Here is a 17,279-nt window from a genome sequence, read left to right as displayed (position 1 = left end):
GGCATATCTTAGATAAGTGATGATGTTTATGCAGAACTAGAATCCCAGAGAAGACCAGGCTCTGGGTAAGAGTGTATCAGTTTTTTTTTTTTTTTTTTCTTGTTCATTTAGTCACGTCATTTATTCATTCACTGTAGAACACTTCCTGAATTCCAAATAACAGTGATTATGCTAGTAAGGAATGTCCATTCATATCAGAACCTTACTAACTATACAGAAGCCACCTAATCCACTCTTTACATCTAGATTGGCAGTGCCTTTTTTTTTTTTTCTTTTTTTTATTATTATTATTATTTTTTTTCCAGTGGGTTTTGTCATACATTGATATGAATCAGCCATGGATTTACATGTATTCCCAATCCCGATCCCCCCTCCCACCTCCCTCTCCACCCGATTCCTCTGGGTCTTCCCAGTGCACCAGGCCCGAGCACTTGTCTCGTGCATCCCACCTGGGCTGGTGATCTGTTTCACCATAGATAGTATACATGCTGTTCTTTTGAAACATCCCACCCTCACATTCTCCCACAAAGTTCAAAAGTCTGTTCTGTATTTCTGTGTCTCTTTTTCTGTTTTGCATATAGGGTTATCGTTATCACCTTTCTAAATTCCATATACATGTGTTAGTATGCTGTAATGTTCTTTATCTTTCTGGCTTACTTCACTCTGTATAAGGGGCTCCAGCTTCATCCATCTCATTAGGACTGGTTCAAATGAATTCTTTTTAATGGCTGAGTAATATTCCATGGTGTATATGTACCACAGCTTCCTTATCCATTCATCTGCTGATGGGCATCTAGGTTGCTTCCATGTCCTGGCTATTATAAACAGTGCTGCGATGAACATTGGGGTGCACGTGTCTCTTTCAGATCTGGTTTCCTCAGTGTGTATGCCCAGAAGTGGGATTGCTGGGTCATATGGCAGTTCTATTTCCAGTTTTTTAAGAAATCTCCACACTGTTTTCCATAGCGGCTGTACTAGTTTGCATTCCCACCAACAGTGTAAGAGGGTTCCCTTTTCTCCACACCCTCTCCAGCATTTATTGCTTGTAGACTTTTGGATAGCAGCCATCCTGACTGGCGTGTAATGGTACCTCATTGTGGTCAGTTTATTTTTAATCTCACTGTTTCTGAGATGGCTGTAACTATCCACAAGAAATGCCAAGAAATGCAAGGAGAGAGGTAATCTGAAGCCGAGAGAAGAGGTCTTACCTACAGATATAAATGTGTGAGTCATTTACTTGGAGGAGGAGATTGAAGCTATAAGTATAAATGCTATTGCTAAGGGACAAAACAGCCAGTAAGATGGTGAGCAGATGCAGGACCAAGCTTAAAGAAGCTCTACAACCATAAAGAAACATCGTGGAGAAGGCGTTGGAAGATAACTCAAACACAAGAGCAGATGCAAATAATGCCACGGAAAGCAAGCTAAGAGATTGTTTCAAGAAGGCAAGGACCAACAATGTCGAATACAATTCAAAAGTTATATATGATAAAAACCAAAAAATATCCTTAGCAATGAAAATACTCTCAGTGACTTTTGAAAGAGCTATTTCAGAGAAGGGATGGGACCAGAGTCACATTAAATTGGATAACTGTTTGAGCATTAGGTGAGGAAAAGGAGACATTATACATAGTCTGATGGAAAAGAAAAATAGCATGGTGGCTACATGGGAATTAGGGAGGGATCAAGTGATTTGGATATAGACCAAAGAGAAGCATTTAGCTAATATGAAGAGGCTGGTATATAACAGAGATAAGAGATAATCAAATGTGAAGGTTTCCTGAGGAAAGTCAACTCTGAGTAATGGCAGCATTAGAAACACTCTCAGCAGGAGTTTTTAGCAGATTTGGGATATAAAAATATGAGTGGACAGAATGATCAAGAAGGCAATAGAAAATGGCCCAAAACAACCTATCCTGGGGAAAATTTGCATCAGATATTTCATAAGATCTAAGCAGAAGCATTGTTTGAAGTTATCTAAAATTGTTCAATTAAGGGGGAAAATAGCTTAAATTTATTGTCCATTTCCAAATGCTTTCCATACAAGGGAAGAGGGAAAATCAATGAGAATAACTATTAAAGACTGAATGCATGCATATATCCAACACTCCAAATATAGGGGGATTAAGTGATCTGGAGTTGGGGGATACTGCGCCTTTGGATAAATTTATTTAATCTAGGTACTCTTTACACCACACCAGTCATCCTGACTCTCATTAAAATACATATCAATATTTGAAAAAAAAAACTATAATTTCTGAAGCAAGGGCTGTACATGACTGCTTTGGGGAGAAACAGTGAGACAGACACCAGAAGAGATATTCTAGTCAATGGAGGATAAACAGAGACCATCACTTCTCACTTTTTTCCCTCGATAGGCTGGATTGATGGACTGATGGATGGACAAATGCATCAGTGGAGAGCAGATGGCTTCATGTTAAGAGTTCCTGTACTTGTACTAGAATTTGACATCTCTATAATGGTAAGATGAATTGCACAGAAAGTAATTCAGCCTTTCAAGGGGCTTAAACCCCTGCAGGCCACCCACTCACTTCCGGGTGAGGACTAAGTGTACCAGAGCCTTTCCCATCCAGGCAGTCACTGGTGTATAATCCACATGAGTGAATGACATGAATTATTTGGTTGTTCCTCCTATGCCCATATGTTGATGGTAAAATTAAGGTTTAATTTTAGGGATAAGAAAAAATGTTCTCATATGTTACAGGCTGGTTTAACAAATATTCTTGTATTGGGAGACTGAGCATGTGGACTCCGTGGACTATGACTGGACACAATTACATGAAGAAGTACTTGCCTTTATAATTGTCCCTTATCTATCTATCTTCATCATCAGGGTATCCTGAAGAGGAGTGGCTTTGCCAGGGCAGGATTTGGGCATTGCAAAATACCTTGGGCTAATACCAATGAGTTACAGTTTATCACATTAAAAACCAAGCATTTGCAAAGATTTTAAATTAGAGTTTTAAATATTCTAATGATAAAAGGAAAGTGAAATATGTTTAAGCCCCAGAAATTGAGTGTCAGCAGAATAAGGGGACAGACTTAGAATTATTGTCCCCTTCAATGAATCAGTTCAAAGGAAAGAAGCTGTAAACTAAAAGTTCCTTGATCATGAAAAATGTAACTGCTATATAATATACCCCAAAACTTACTGCTCTGTCTCTTGCCCTTTGAACTAATTGCAAGGAAATCAAGGGCAGCAGGGCTGAGGTTGATTTTGAAGTCATTCTGTGGTAATTTAAAGTAATTGGGATTTTTTTTACGACGATTGCTATAAAGAAGAATATATAGCTTTGCTATTCCTTGCGACAGTTCTTTGAATTACACCTCCAGAATAAGAAGTATGAGACACGGCTGATAATTTATAGCAATATACCTATTCCACCACCATGGGCTGGCATTACAAATGAGCAAAGGGAAAAAAAAGACTCTGAGCAAAATGTGCAGTGCCCATGAGTGCTCTTATCCAGTCCAGCCTCATTCCTACCCAAGTGCACGTCCACACAATTCTAAAGCAGTCCTTCGAAGCAAGTCTGCATCTTGGAGCCAAATGGCAACTCATCTGGAATCCTGAGTGCTAAGTGAAATGCTTTAAAACATGCAAGAAGTCTTAATTAGTAAAGAATTGGGGGGGGGGGGGAGTGTTCTATTAATAATTAGGCAAAATCGAAACATGATGACAAATGCTCTGAGCGCCTGTCTCTGAGATGCTTGCTGGGGGTAGAGCTTGTGAGTTGCTGCCTTCTTAGCTCAAATTGCATTTGATCTCAGGAAGGGCTCTTCAGAGGAAAAGCATATAAAGATGTTTTCAGCATCTCCTCTGCCCTTCAGTGTCCCTGCTGTGTGGGCCCTGCCATAATTAGATGCTGGCTTTTAGTGGGACGTTTTGAGTGTTCAATTAGGTCTCCTTTCTTCCTTGCAGTCCTGTTTTAATATGAATGAACACAAAACCAATTATCTTTCAGAAGTAGGTTTTTGAATTGCACTGACAGTCTTCCTACATGTTTGACAACCATCACCATGAGACGCTGCCCTTAATTCAGATGTAGGGGAGGGACAAAAACTAATGGCCTAAATTTCTTTTTGAATTCAATGAAAATCATGATGGTTCTCCCTCTCTAAACAGAGTGACAGACCAAAGCCCTGCTATCCCAAGGATGCTCCACAGGCCAATAGCAGCGTTACCCATTCAATTCAGTTCAGTCGCTCAGTCATGTCCGACTCTTTGTGACCCCATGGTCTGCAGCACTCCAGGTTTCCCCAAGACAGGCGCTTAGTGACAAATAGATTCAAGGGATTAGATCTGATAGACACAGTGTCTGAAGAACTATGGATGGAAGTTCGTGACATTGTACAGGAGGCAGGGATCAAGACCATCCCCAAGAAAAAGAAATGCAAAAAGGCAAAATGGTTGTCTGAGGAGCCCTTACAAATAACTGAGAAAAGAAAAGACACAAAAGGCAAAGGAGAAAAGGAAAGATATTCCCATTTGAATGCAGAGTTCCAAAGAATACCAAGGAGAGTTAAGAAAGCCTTCCTCAGTGATCAGTGCAAAGAAATAGAGGAAAACAATAGAATAGGAAAGACTAGAGATCTCTTCAAGAAAATTAGAGATACCAAAGGAACATTTCATACAAAGATGGGCTCAGTAAAGGGCAGAAATGGTATGGACCTAACAGAAGCAGAAGATATTAAGAAGAGGTGGCAAGAATACACAGAACTATATAAAAAAGATATTCATGACCCAGATATCCACGATGGTGTGATCACTCACCTAGAGCCAGACATCTCGGAATGTGAAGTCAAGTGGGCCTTAGGAAGCATCACTACGAACAAAGCTAGTGGAGGTGATGGAGTTCCAGTGGAATTATTTCAAATCCTACAAGATGATGCTGTGAAAGTACTGCACTTAATATGCCAGCAAATTTGGAAAACTCAGCAGTGGCCACAGAACTGGAAAAGGTCAGCTTTCATTCCAATCCCAAAGAAAGACAATGCCAAAGAATGCTCAAACTACTGCACAATGGCATTCATCTTGCACACTAGCAAAGCAATACCTGAGAGCTCCTTAAAAATTCAGAATCTGGGGCCCCACCTCGGACCTCCTAAATGAAAATCTGCACTTGGATGCTGGGTGATTTGGATGTACATTAAGGCTTTAGAAAGACTGATCTAAAGCCATCAAAATACTTGTGATAAGATACAATATTTAGGGAAAATCTTCCTCATTAAGAGAAATTAAAAAAAAAAACTAGAAAGAAAATTAAAAAAAAAAAAAGTGTCCTTACTTTGTCTCCTCACCAACATGATGAACATTAAGTAGAGTTTTAGCAACTTTCAAAGAAATAATTCAAAATATAGCTGGTGTAACAGACACCTGTGAGGCCCACCAGGACTTCCAATTCTCTTTTATTCTCATTACACAGAAGGAATGCCTATCCTTGCCCCTTTAAACTTGGGCCTGGCTGGATGACTTGCTTTGGCCAATAAAATATGAGTGGAAAAGTGTAAGCAGCTTTTGGCAGGAAAAATCTTTTTGCCTTTTGATGGAAAGAGCTCTTTGCAAGAGGCACCTCTTTGTCTTGTCACTAACCTTAAACCAGGCAGCCCTATGCTCTATTTTTCTCTGGCTCAAGCACACCTTTCAAATCTTTTAGTCATATGACACCTTGGCTAACTCTTCAGTTCTTTCTATACATCTAAGAAGTAGAATGGAGAAGGCAATGGCACCCCACTCCAGTACTCTTGCCTGGAAAATCCCATGGACGGAGGAGCCTGGTAGGCTGCAGTCCATGGGGTCTCGAAGAGTCGGATACAACTGAGCAACTTCACTTTCACTTTTCATTTTCAGGCATTGGAGGAGGAAATGGCAACCCACTCCAGTGTTCTTGCCTGGAGAATCCCAGGGACGGGGGAGCCTGGTGGGCTGCCGTCTATGGGGTCGCACAGAGTCGAATACGACTGAAGTGACTTAGCAGCAGCAGCAGTAGCAGCAGCAAGAAGTAGAAATGAAGGATAAGTAATGAACAGATGCCCAGATCCCCTCCCTCGCTTGTACTTCCTTAATCTCCAGAACAAACTGTGTGACAAAACAGTGTGGACAAGATAACATTTGGAGGAAGATCACGAGAAGTCACCAGCCTACATGCAGTGGAGGATGGTGACTCTGACCACCGCCCCACCCCATCCCCATCTCAATGATTAACTGAGATTACTTCCCTTCTTCCCTTTAAAATCCTCAAGGCCAAGAAGAATCTGGGGATGCTCAGTCAAGTGCCCAGATTGCCAGCATTCTGATTAAAGGCAACCTTCCTGTCTACCGCTTGTGAGTATCGGTTTTGTAAGCAGCAAGACTTGATTCAGTAACAAAAGGACACCCACTGCTTCCACGTGAAGGCATTGAGGAGCTGTTGCACCATTCCCCATGCTTTCTCATTCACTGCCCAAGTGTTTGTGGAAGCACATGTTGACGTGGAGGTGCTACTAGATAAAAGAAAATGGAGAAACAGAAAGAGGGGAATGGTGTCATTCTGTTGTCTCCTCGTGAAAATAGTGAACATAAAGTATAGAGTTTTAGCAATATTCTAAGAAATAAGGTTGAATGTAACTCCTCCAACACATGGAGGACAGCTCTCAGAGAGATGCCTTGACCTTCAGCTGATTTTATGTGAGTTAAAATTAAGCCTCTGAGATGTTTGGGTTTTATTATTGTAGCTTAACTTTGTCTCTTCTCATGGAACTGGCAACATAGAAAAGAAATGAGATAGAGAAGAGCAATCACTGCCCACTGGCAATGGAGAGTTAAAGAATTTAGAGGCATAGTCCAGCCCCCACTCAAAGCCATCCATGTCACTGCAATGCCTGTGTAATTGGGAAATGCCTTACAACCTTCTGGCAGAGCACATCTGCATGATGTAATATAATATCTTGAGTTACAGCCTATAGAAGTGAGACAATAATCCATTCTTAGTTTAGATGAGAATGCAGAGACTCTAATATAATTCTGAACTTCTTTTTCCTAAAAATACCCAAATTACACGATTTGGTATTCATTGCAAATTTTACCCATCTGTTTATGACTTGTTTAAAAGCATCCACAGGTTTTGTATCAAGTGAGGATAACACTGGAGATGATTCATTTCCTTTAGAATATGACAAACCTAGACAGCATATTAAAAAGCAGAGATATCTCTTTGCCAACAAAGGTCCATCTAGTCAAAGTTATGGTTTTTCCAGTTGTCATGTGTGGATGTGAGAGTAGGACCATAAAGAAGGCTTAGTGCTGAAGAATTGATGCTTTTGAATTGGAGTGTTGGAGAAGACTATTCCCTTGGACTGAAAGGAGATCGAACCAGCCAATCCAAAAAGAAAACAATCTTGAATATTCATCAAAAGGACTGGTGCTGAAGCTCAAACTCCAATAATTTGGCCAACTGAAGTGAAGAGTTGACTCATTAGAAAAAACCCTGATGCTAGGAAAGATTGAAGGCAGGAGGAGAAGGGGACAACAGAGGATGGGATGGTTGGCATCACCAACCCAATGGATATGAGTTTGATCAAGCTCTGTGAGATGGTAAAGAACAGGGAAGCCTGGTATGCTGCAGTCCATGGGGTCACAACAAGTCGGACATGCCTGAGTGACTGAGCAACAACAATAGAACATGAACAAGCCTGGATAGCAAGAGTCCAGCGATACTAGTTTCATTGATTATTCTTTATCCATCTCTCATTGACTTTTAACAGAGACAGACGTTAACCTGCAACATGCTCTCATTTTTTCAAAGCACTAAATGGCTGTGCCACGATTAATGACATCAAAATGTTTCTGATGGTGTCACAGGAATCTCTCTGGGCTCAGATGATCTAATCTAGAGAACCTCTGGTGTCAAACTCAAGAGCACCACTGTAGGTATATTTGCAAAATGTCTACTGACATTATGTAGGAGAAATTTTTCAGCACTGTGCAAAATGCTATATTTGAATTCACTTCTTATTGTTTGTAGCCAAAGGACCCCATACTGCAATTAAAACACCTAGGCAGTAAAAGAAAGAAACTATCAGATGTCTGCTCCATCAGACAATGTCATTTGATGAAGAAATGTCGATATAGGCAAGAGAAATACAAGAAGATAAAGCAAGTGTCAGTAGTTATTAAAGAAAATTATATCATCAACTTGAGTAGGTTTGAACATAAAATGTATCGTGCTCATGCACAACAAACCAAAATGAGAACTTTAAGGCAAAGGACATGATTGTTTCATCCAAGTCTTGAGTTCAAATTTTCCCTGATCAAAACAACAGAAAAAGATTAGACACAAATCAAGGATTTTGTTTTAGGTGTGATAATAATAGTGCAATTATATTTTTAAAGAGAAGAACTTATATTTTAAGGATATGTTAAAATATTTCAAAAAGAAATAGTTATGGACCCTAAGCTTTGCTTCATCATAATCTGCATGGAAGTGGGGTGAAGTGAGTGGCTATATAGATAAAACAAGACTAGCTAATTCTAATGATTGCTGAGGCTGTGTGATGGGTATATCATATTCATTACATCCTACTCTCCACTTCTGGGAATATTTGAAAATTTGCATAAGAAACAGTTAAAAAAAAAAAGTTTAAACAAACCAAGGCCTGTGAATTAACAGCTTGCCATGCCAAGGCCTTGACTCACAAATTGCAGCGGGACAGCAAAGGGAAAATAGTGCTTACAAGAGAGCCAGTCTCCTTGTTACTTTACCTATTTGCCCCCCACACAGCATTGTTATTAATTAAATGTAATCAATTATAATAATTTGCATTTGATAGCTGGACATTTCTAGGACATTTCAAAGTAATACCCACTGATGGGGGGAAAAGGAAGAGTTTTTCTAATGAGCATTTAAAGCTTGTTTCTCTGAGCTGCCTTACCCCATGTGCAATTCTCCTGTTCTCTTCTGTGGTTGAGAACCACACTGGCTCTCAACTTCGGCATGTCTTTTATTGATTTTCTTACATTCCAGATGAGTCACCTTCTTTAAATTCAATCGGCATGTATTATAAGTTTAATTTTCTAAACTTTCTTATACTTACCCATATTTCCTAAGGCTCCCAAAGTGAATTAGGTATACTTCAAATTTCATCTTAATCATGCTTCTCTTTGAAAAAGAGAGAAAAATTTCATGGCTCTATGGAAGATTTGTTTTCCTCTCTCTCACAAGAATTTACAGAACAGCTAATGGTAGTGGTGGGGAGGGGGATGTTGTTCTTTAAAACATCATAAACCTGCAATAGTCAGAAGATTGCAAAATAGTTTACAGACTAGAATTGGACCAGTTATGATCTCCGAAATCTAGAGCAAGGGAGAATAGTAACCTGATGTTTTGTCTTCTTGTATTTTCTAAAAAGAATAGAATGGGAAAATAATTTGGACACATAAATATTAATAATTAAGTAAATAAGGAGAAAAAGAAAGATACTCCCATTTGAATGCAGAGTTCCAAAGAATACCAAGGAGAGATAAGAAAGCCTTCCTCAGTGATCAATGCAAAAAATAGAGGAAAATAGTAGAATGGGAAAGACTAGAGATCTCTTCAAGAAAATTAGAGACACCAAGGGAACTTTTCATGCAAAGATAGGCTCAATAAAGGACAGAAATGGTAGGGACCTAACAGAAGCAGAAGATATTAAGAAGAGGTGGCAAGAATACACAGAAAAACTGTACAAAAAACATCTTAATGACCCAGATAATCACAATCGTGTGATCACTCACCTAGAGCCAAACATCCTGGAATGTGAAGTCAAGTGGGCCTTAGGAAGCATCACTACAAACAAAGCTAGTGGAAGTGATGGAATTCCAGTTGAGCTATTTCAAATCCTGAAAGATGATGCTATGAAAGTGCTGCACTCAATATGCAGGCAAATTTGGAAAACTCAGCAGTGGCCACAGGACTGAAAAAGATCAGTTTTCATTCCAATCTCAAAGAAAGGCAATGCCAAAGAATGCTGAAACTACCTCACAATTACAATCATCTCACACGCTAGTAAAGTAATGCTCAAAATTCTCCAAGCCAGGCTTCAGCAATACGTGAACTGTGAACTTTCAGATGTTCAAGCTTTTTAGAAAAGGCAGAGGAACCAGAGATCAAATTGCCAACATCTGCTGGATCATTGAAAAAGCTAGAGAGTTCCATAAAAACATCTATTTATGCTTTATTGACTATGCCAAAGCCTTTGACTGTGTAGATCACAATAAACTGTGGAAAATTCTGAAAGAGATGGGAATACAAGACCACCTAACCTGCCTCTTGAGAAATCTGTATGCAGGTCAGGAAGCAACAGTTAGATGTGGACATGGAACAACAGACTGATTCCAAATAGGAAAAGGAGTATGTCAAGGCTGTATATGGTCACCCTGCTTATTTAACTTATATGCAGAGTACATCATGAGAAACGCTGGGCTGGAAGAAGCACAAGCTGGAATCAAGATTGCAGGGAGAAATACCAGTAATCTCAGATATGCAGATGACACCATCCTTATGGCAGAAAGTGAAGAGGAACTAAGAAGCCTCTTCATGAAAGTGAAAGAGGAGAGTGAAAAAGTTGGCTTAAAACTCAACATTCAGAAAACTAAGATCATGGCATGTAGTCCCATCACCTCATGGCAAATAGATGGGGAAACAGTGGAAACAGTGTCAGACTTTATTTTTCTGGACTCCAAAATCACTGCAGATGGTGACTGCAGCCATGAAATTAAAAGACGCTTACTCCTTGGAAGGAAAGTTATGACCAACCTAGATAGCATATTAAAAAGCAGAGACATTACTTTGTCAACAAAGGTCTGTCTAGTCAAGGCTAAATTGATGCTTTTGAACTGTGGTGTTGGAGAAGACTCTTGAGAATCCCTTGGACCACAGGGAAATCCAACCAGTCCATCCTAAAGGAGATCTGTCCTGGGTGTTCATTGGAAGGACTGATGTTGAAGCTGAAACTCCAATTCTTTGGCCACCTCATGCAAAGATCTGACTCATTTGAAAAGACCCTGATGCTGGGAAAGATTGAGGGCAGGAGGAGAAGGGGACGACAGAGGACGAGATGGTTGGATGGCATCCCCCACTCAATGGACATGGATTTGGGTGGACTCCAGGAGTTGGTGATGGATAGGGAGGCCTGGCGTGCTGTGGTTCATGGGGTCGCAAAGAGTCGGACACGACTGAGCGACTGAACTTAACTGAACTGAAGTAAATTAGTGTAGGGATTTTTTATCAAGAACCAATCAGGTTGGTTTCTTCCATCAGGTAAAATTTATAGTCAAGTACCTAGTGGTAAAGAACCTGTCTGCCAGTGCAGGAGATGCAGGAGACATGGGTTTGATCCCTGGGTCAGGAAGATCCCCTGGAGGAGGTGATGGCGACCCACTCCATTATTCTTGCTTAAAAAACCCCATGGAGAGAGAAGCCTGGTGGGTTACAGTCCAAAGGGTTGCAGAGAGTTGGACACAACTTAAGTGACTTAGCATGCATGCATCACTTAAAGTAATTAATTTATATAGAGAAAAAGTCATCAAGAAAGGAATTCCCTCACTTACCACGTTGGTCTGAAATATTTCCTAACCATCTAAAAATCCTCTGCACGAATCCTCTGATCCATCAAGCAGTACAAGCACTTCAGAAAAGTCTTTGGCAATATCTATTAAACCTGAAAACATAGATATCTTCATTAACAAGCAATTCTACTAAATATACATCCGACAGAAATGAATATATTTCTTCACCAAACACATGTACTAGAATGTTACAGCAACACTTTCATAATAACTTAAAGCTGGAAACCACCCAAATGGCCTTAATCAGTAAAACAGACAAATAAATTGTGGAATATTCATACAGCCTCAAGACAGAAACTGATGGAAATCATCAGTCTTACAGTTATCAATTTCACTGTTTTCAGAAAACATTGTTGACAAGCTGGTACAACTCTGAAGACAAACAAAAATATTTCATTTTTCCTTACTTATTATCATAACACTTATTTTGTCATTTTAGGAGTCAAAGTGAATGTATCTTTAGTATATTAATTCTTAAACACGCATCTTGCAGAAGAAGTTTTAAGGCCATTCTATTAATAGTTTAAGACAGCCAAATTTCTTCATTGAAATTAGTTTTTTCTTACATCCCCACTGAGTAAAGAGGATTTCTTAGAGACATAAACCCATACATAAGGAAAGAGTGAAGAGGAGAAGAAAACAATGAAACACTGGATGCTACAAGGGAGACAGGCATGTAATAACTGATTCAGTAGATGGAAGAAAGCTAAATTCCCTAATAATAGAGAACATTTTGAAATAACCTTATTTATGCCATAGATTTCTTGCAATCTCAGGATCTAGAAGCACTTGATACCTCTATAACTGGGGAAAAATTAGGGAAAGGGGTCTATAATTTTTAAAACAGTGGGAAAACTCCAAACCAATAATTAGATCCTCTAATCTATATTGCTGGGCAGCTTCCATTCCCTGATCTTAGCAGAAATTTTTAAATTTAACAACTGAGGCATTCTGGCTAGAAGATGCTATGCACAGATGAAAGCATCTGCAATTTAACTGAATGTCTATATTCATCACTGATTCTGAAAGCAAAAACTGCAACTTTACTTCTAGAATTCCAGTAAAGAGATGTCTGTATTTTGAGTAAAAGAATGCAAAGTTCTCTCCTAGAGAATCAGTCCAGCACAAGAATAAATACTGAAGGACAACATTATTCAAAATCTCCCCCACAAAGAACCCACCCAAGCTGCCCAACATAAACAATAATATCAACAAGCCTGACACACAGGGGAGGGAATATTTTCATTATTAGAGAGAGTTCCAGTTAATCACAAAATCCTCTAACCTAGAAGTTAGAGTACAAGTAAACTTATATAAAGACAACTTTGATGAAAGAGAGACTATAACAGGAAAGAGAAATCTTAAATAATCATTTTCATTAGTATTCTCGAAGAGATGAAAGAAGATACTATAATAAAAATCAGATGCTTTAAAAAAAAAAAAAAAGTGTTTCGAGGGAATAAAAAAGAGTTCATGAAAGATAAAAGACATGACAGCAGAAATGAAAAAACCCAGTAGAAGCATTACTAGGTTAAGAAGAAGAAACTTCCAGAAAGTAGAGCAAAAGATCCAAAGATAGAAAATAGCTATGAAAAGATAAGAGAATCAGGAATAATAGTTCCTCAGTTCAGTTCAGTTCAGTTCTGTCGCTCAGTTGTGTCTGACTCTTTGCGACCCCATGAACTGCAGTAGTGATACAGCCAAATAATAGGTTTTCCAAAAAGAGAGAACAAAAAAACATGGAAAGAGAAAGAAATTACCAAGAAAATGACTCAACCTGAATTGCCAGATTGAAATGGCCCACTGAGTGTCCAGAACATTGGATCAAAAAACACTTATATCAAGCTGTAACTTGGCATTTAAGAATATTGGTGACAAAGAGAAAACTCCACATGTTTCTGCAGAGTGAAGTAGAATGGGGAAGACCACACCACATAGACAGTGTGAGGAATCAAATGACTTTGGACTAGACTCCCCATGCTGCTAAGTCGCTTCAGTTGTGTCTGACTCTGTGAGACCCCATAGACGGCAGCCCACCAGGCTCCCCCGTCCCTGGGATTCTCCAAGCAAGAACACTGGAGTGGGTTGCCATTTCCTTCTCCAGACTCTCCATAGCAACCCTGAAAATAAGACAATGAAGAAATGAAATCAAAATTCAGAAGGATATTGATTTCCAAAATAGAATTCTATACCCAGCCAAATTATCAATCATTATGCAGATAAGATAAAAACATAAAGGCATTCATACTTAAAGTGCCTTTTACAAATGTATATTATTCCCACCCTTTCTAAAAAATCTACCAGGGGATGTGTGTTAACAAACAAGAAAGCATGAACAAAAAAACAAACAGACATTTGTATCAGGAAACAGGGGACCTAACCCAGTAGAGAGGCAGAGAGAGGCAAAAGGAATACTCAAGACAGGGAAGAGAGATCCCAGGCTGTCAGTCATTCACAGAGTTACACGCCAACCAGTCCAGGCTAGAAGAGCATCTCTCCAGAGACAGACAGATATCCAAGGGTTCTAGTTCAATTCGCCTGATGACATAACACCCATAAGGCTGGCACTGATGATCTCTATGCCCTATTTGTCTTGATTATGTACTGGAGAAGCTCCTGCTTTCCTCCAAATGTGCTGCACCTCAAAGGAGGTAAGTTCACTCATTTATCTGAGTGAAATGTTCTGTCTTTGGATAAACCTGAGACTTGTGAAATAGGCTACAGTGACCTTAAAAGAAGAAAACCGAAAGCACGCTATTCCCCCTGACTACGTATTGGCCATTCAGTATTAGTCCTGCTAGGTACCCTTTTATGTGTGTGAGTCCTATTTTTCCCAGGACTCAATCAGAAGCTGTATACAGACATTTCTGAGAAAGGACTCTTGGAAACTATTAAGCTGCCTGAAGTCAGTGAATCAGGGACTGTTGATTTCTTCTCCTGGAGCCTTCATCTAAAGGTAATAAATTTGTGTGGGCTACTCAGCTTTTCCAGACCAAGCAATATATCATTTAGATAAAAATACACAGAAAGTAAATCATCTCTTAAAAGAAGGAAATGAGTCAGGCAAAGACAGATAGTGGTTACCTGGAAAATAGGAGATAGGATGAGACTGGATGCCTTTGAAGAGGGACATATCTGTACCCTGGATGGGTAAACAATCTTTTTGTAATTTCATGTATTTTTAATTTTATCTAATGGTGTATATATATGTATGTTGTTGTTTAGTTGTTGAGTCCTATCTGACTCCTTGGCAACTCCATGGACTGTAGCCTGCCAGGCTCCTCTGTCCATGGAATTCTCTAGGCAAGAATACTGGAGTTGGGTGCCATTCCCTTCTCCAGGGGATCTTTCCGACCCAGGGATCAAACTTGCATCTCCTGCATTGTCAGGTGGATTCTTTTTTTTTTTTTTTTCCATTTATTTTTATTAGTTGGAGGCTAATTACTTTACAATATTGTAGTGGTTTTTGTCATACATTAACATGAATCAGCCATGGATTTACATGTATTCCCCATCCCGATCCCCCCTCCCACCTCCCTCTCCACCCCATCCCTCCGGGTCTTCCCAGTGCACCAGCCCCGAGCACTTGTCTCATGCATCCAACCTGGGCTGGTGATCTGTTTCACCCTTGATAGTACACATGTTTCGATGCTGTTCTCTCTAAACATTCCACCCTCGCCTTCTCCCACAGAGTCCAAAAGTCTGTTCTGTACATCTGTGTCTCTTTTTCTGTTTTGCATATAGGGTTATCATTACCATCTTTCTAAATTCCATATATATGCACCATGGAATATTACTCTGAATCTCAGGTGGATTCTTTACCACTGAGCCACCAGGGAAACCTGTATATATGTATACAAGTGTGTATTATACTTTTATGTTTAAATTTTACAATGAAAAATTAAATCACAGAGTAAAAATAATTTATAATAAGTCTCACAGATATAATCCCTTTCATCACAACAGTGTTTCCATGTGTGCTTGTGTGTGCTTTGTGTGATCTTTTCAATTGTTTTGGCTTTATTTTGTTATTTTTTTCACTTAAAAACATACCGCAGACTTCTCAAGTCAAAATACATCCATCTCTTTTAAAGCAGTATATGAATGTGCTATAATTTATTCCAGTATTCTCAGTAGGCAACTTTCCATCTTGAAGATTTCCCCCTCTTGAAATGGAAATATCTTTCCTTTTCCCTTTGCTCAAAAATACAGTAAAAACTGAAAAGATAAGATTATAAAGCATTGAGAACTCAATGGAAGTTAAGAACACTGGAGATGGCTCTGTTCCACTCATTGAGAGAGATGACTGCTAGCATTAGTTTGTCTTTTTTAATTGTGATTTTATGTCCATACTTTCTGGGGGTTAAAGTGTTGTGTTTATTATTGGGATTATACAACTTCAACAACTAATGTTCTTAGAAGAAAAATCTGTTATAATATTTACTTTATTTGTAATTAATTTGTTTTGGTATTCAAATGATACAAAATGCATAAAGAAGCTTAAGCTATCCCTGTCACCATCACCATCACTATACTTTCTATTCCCACTACCACCCACCCTCAAGGTAATGAGTAATAATAGTTTGGTATATATCCTTCTATGCATTTTTTGACGGAATTTTCTCTTTTAAAGAAGGGAAACTATTCACAGGACAAATTGCTCCGCACAGCCTCTCTGGAGGCTTCTTAGCATCAGAAATAATAAGAAGCCTGATGTCAGCTGGCAAAACTGCAGAAACAAAGGGACTGTATAACCATCTTGTTCTTAGAAGTGCTTGAGATTCTTTGCATTTTCCTTTATATATCCATCTACTGAAATAACTATGCAACTATGCAGTTTTCTGTTAACAGATCCACAGGGCCCAATTTCTTTGACAGGGACCATTTGAATCCATTCAGGAAATCTTTTACTCCCTTAAACCAACTCAGACTCCAGAATCCTGGGAACCAAGTTTCTTCCCAGCCTATATAGAAAAGATGGTAACTGCCAGTGACCCCCATGCCTAGGCTGGCTTCAAATCAAACAGTCTCTTCAGAAACCCAGATACCTTTAATTGACCATCAGGGCCTTTTACAAAGCAAAGCATTCACAAGAAGACATCGCTTGCTCTTTATGCCAAAGCAGCACAATGTCCTTCTTGAGAGCTTATTAAACAAGCACTGAGAAAACCCTTGAAGCACCCAAATCAGGTCCATAACCCCAGTTCAAAACTCTTCTCACCCCAGGTCCTCTCTTGTTCCCACCATACTCTTCCCCTGATCCTTCCTGAAGTTAATAAAGGGGTTAATACCTTATAATAAAGAATCAAAACAGACCTGAAAATCTTGCCAAATGGCCAGAGAATTAAGCTGGATCTAAGATTCCCAAAAATTGATTAGGATCACTCATGCAGTGGTCAGAATAAATTCATACGCATTTTTTTTTCTTTATAGATCAAATGGAAAGATGCAAACATCACTCAGAGGATAGGGGTGAGGGGCAGAATTTTTTTTTTTCATTTATTTTTATTAGTTGGAGGCTAATTACTTTACAATATTGTAGTGGTTTTTGTCATACATTGACATGAATCAGCCATGGATTTACATGTATTCCCCATCCTGAGCCCCCTTCCCCCCTCCCTCTCTACCCGATCCCTCTGGGTCTTCCTAAATCCTAACTCATTCACTGTTTGGA

The 17,279-nt window shown here is 39.2% G+C and overlaps 1 long non-coding RNA gene across 1 annotated transcript in view; it reads right to left on the bottom strand.

Moving 5' to 3' along the window:
- The window catches only part of LOC133061324 (uncharacterized), a 53,260-nt gene extending 41,576 nt beyond the window's left edge, over positions 1-11,684 (bottom strand). Inside the window, exon 1 of the long non-coding RNA XR_009693976.1 lies at positions 11,588-11,684. This is a non-coding gene — a long non-coding RNA (uncharacterized LOC133061324). The remainder of the gene's footprint in view (positions 1-11,587) is intronic.
- Between the last annotated feature and the right edge of the window lie 5,595 nt (positions 11,685-17,279).

This window comes from Dama dama, chromosome 9 (genome assembly GCF_033118175.1).
Source record: "Dama dama isolate Ldn47 chromosome 9, ASM3311817v1, whole genome shotgun sequence".
NCBI classification, from domain to species: Eukaryota; Metazoa; Chordata; class Mammalia; order Artiodactyla; family Cervidae; genus Dama; species Dama dama.
The sequence above is the reverse complement of the archived record's forward strand: the minus strand, read 5'-3'. Positions and strand labels throughout refer to the sequence as shown.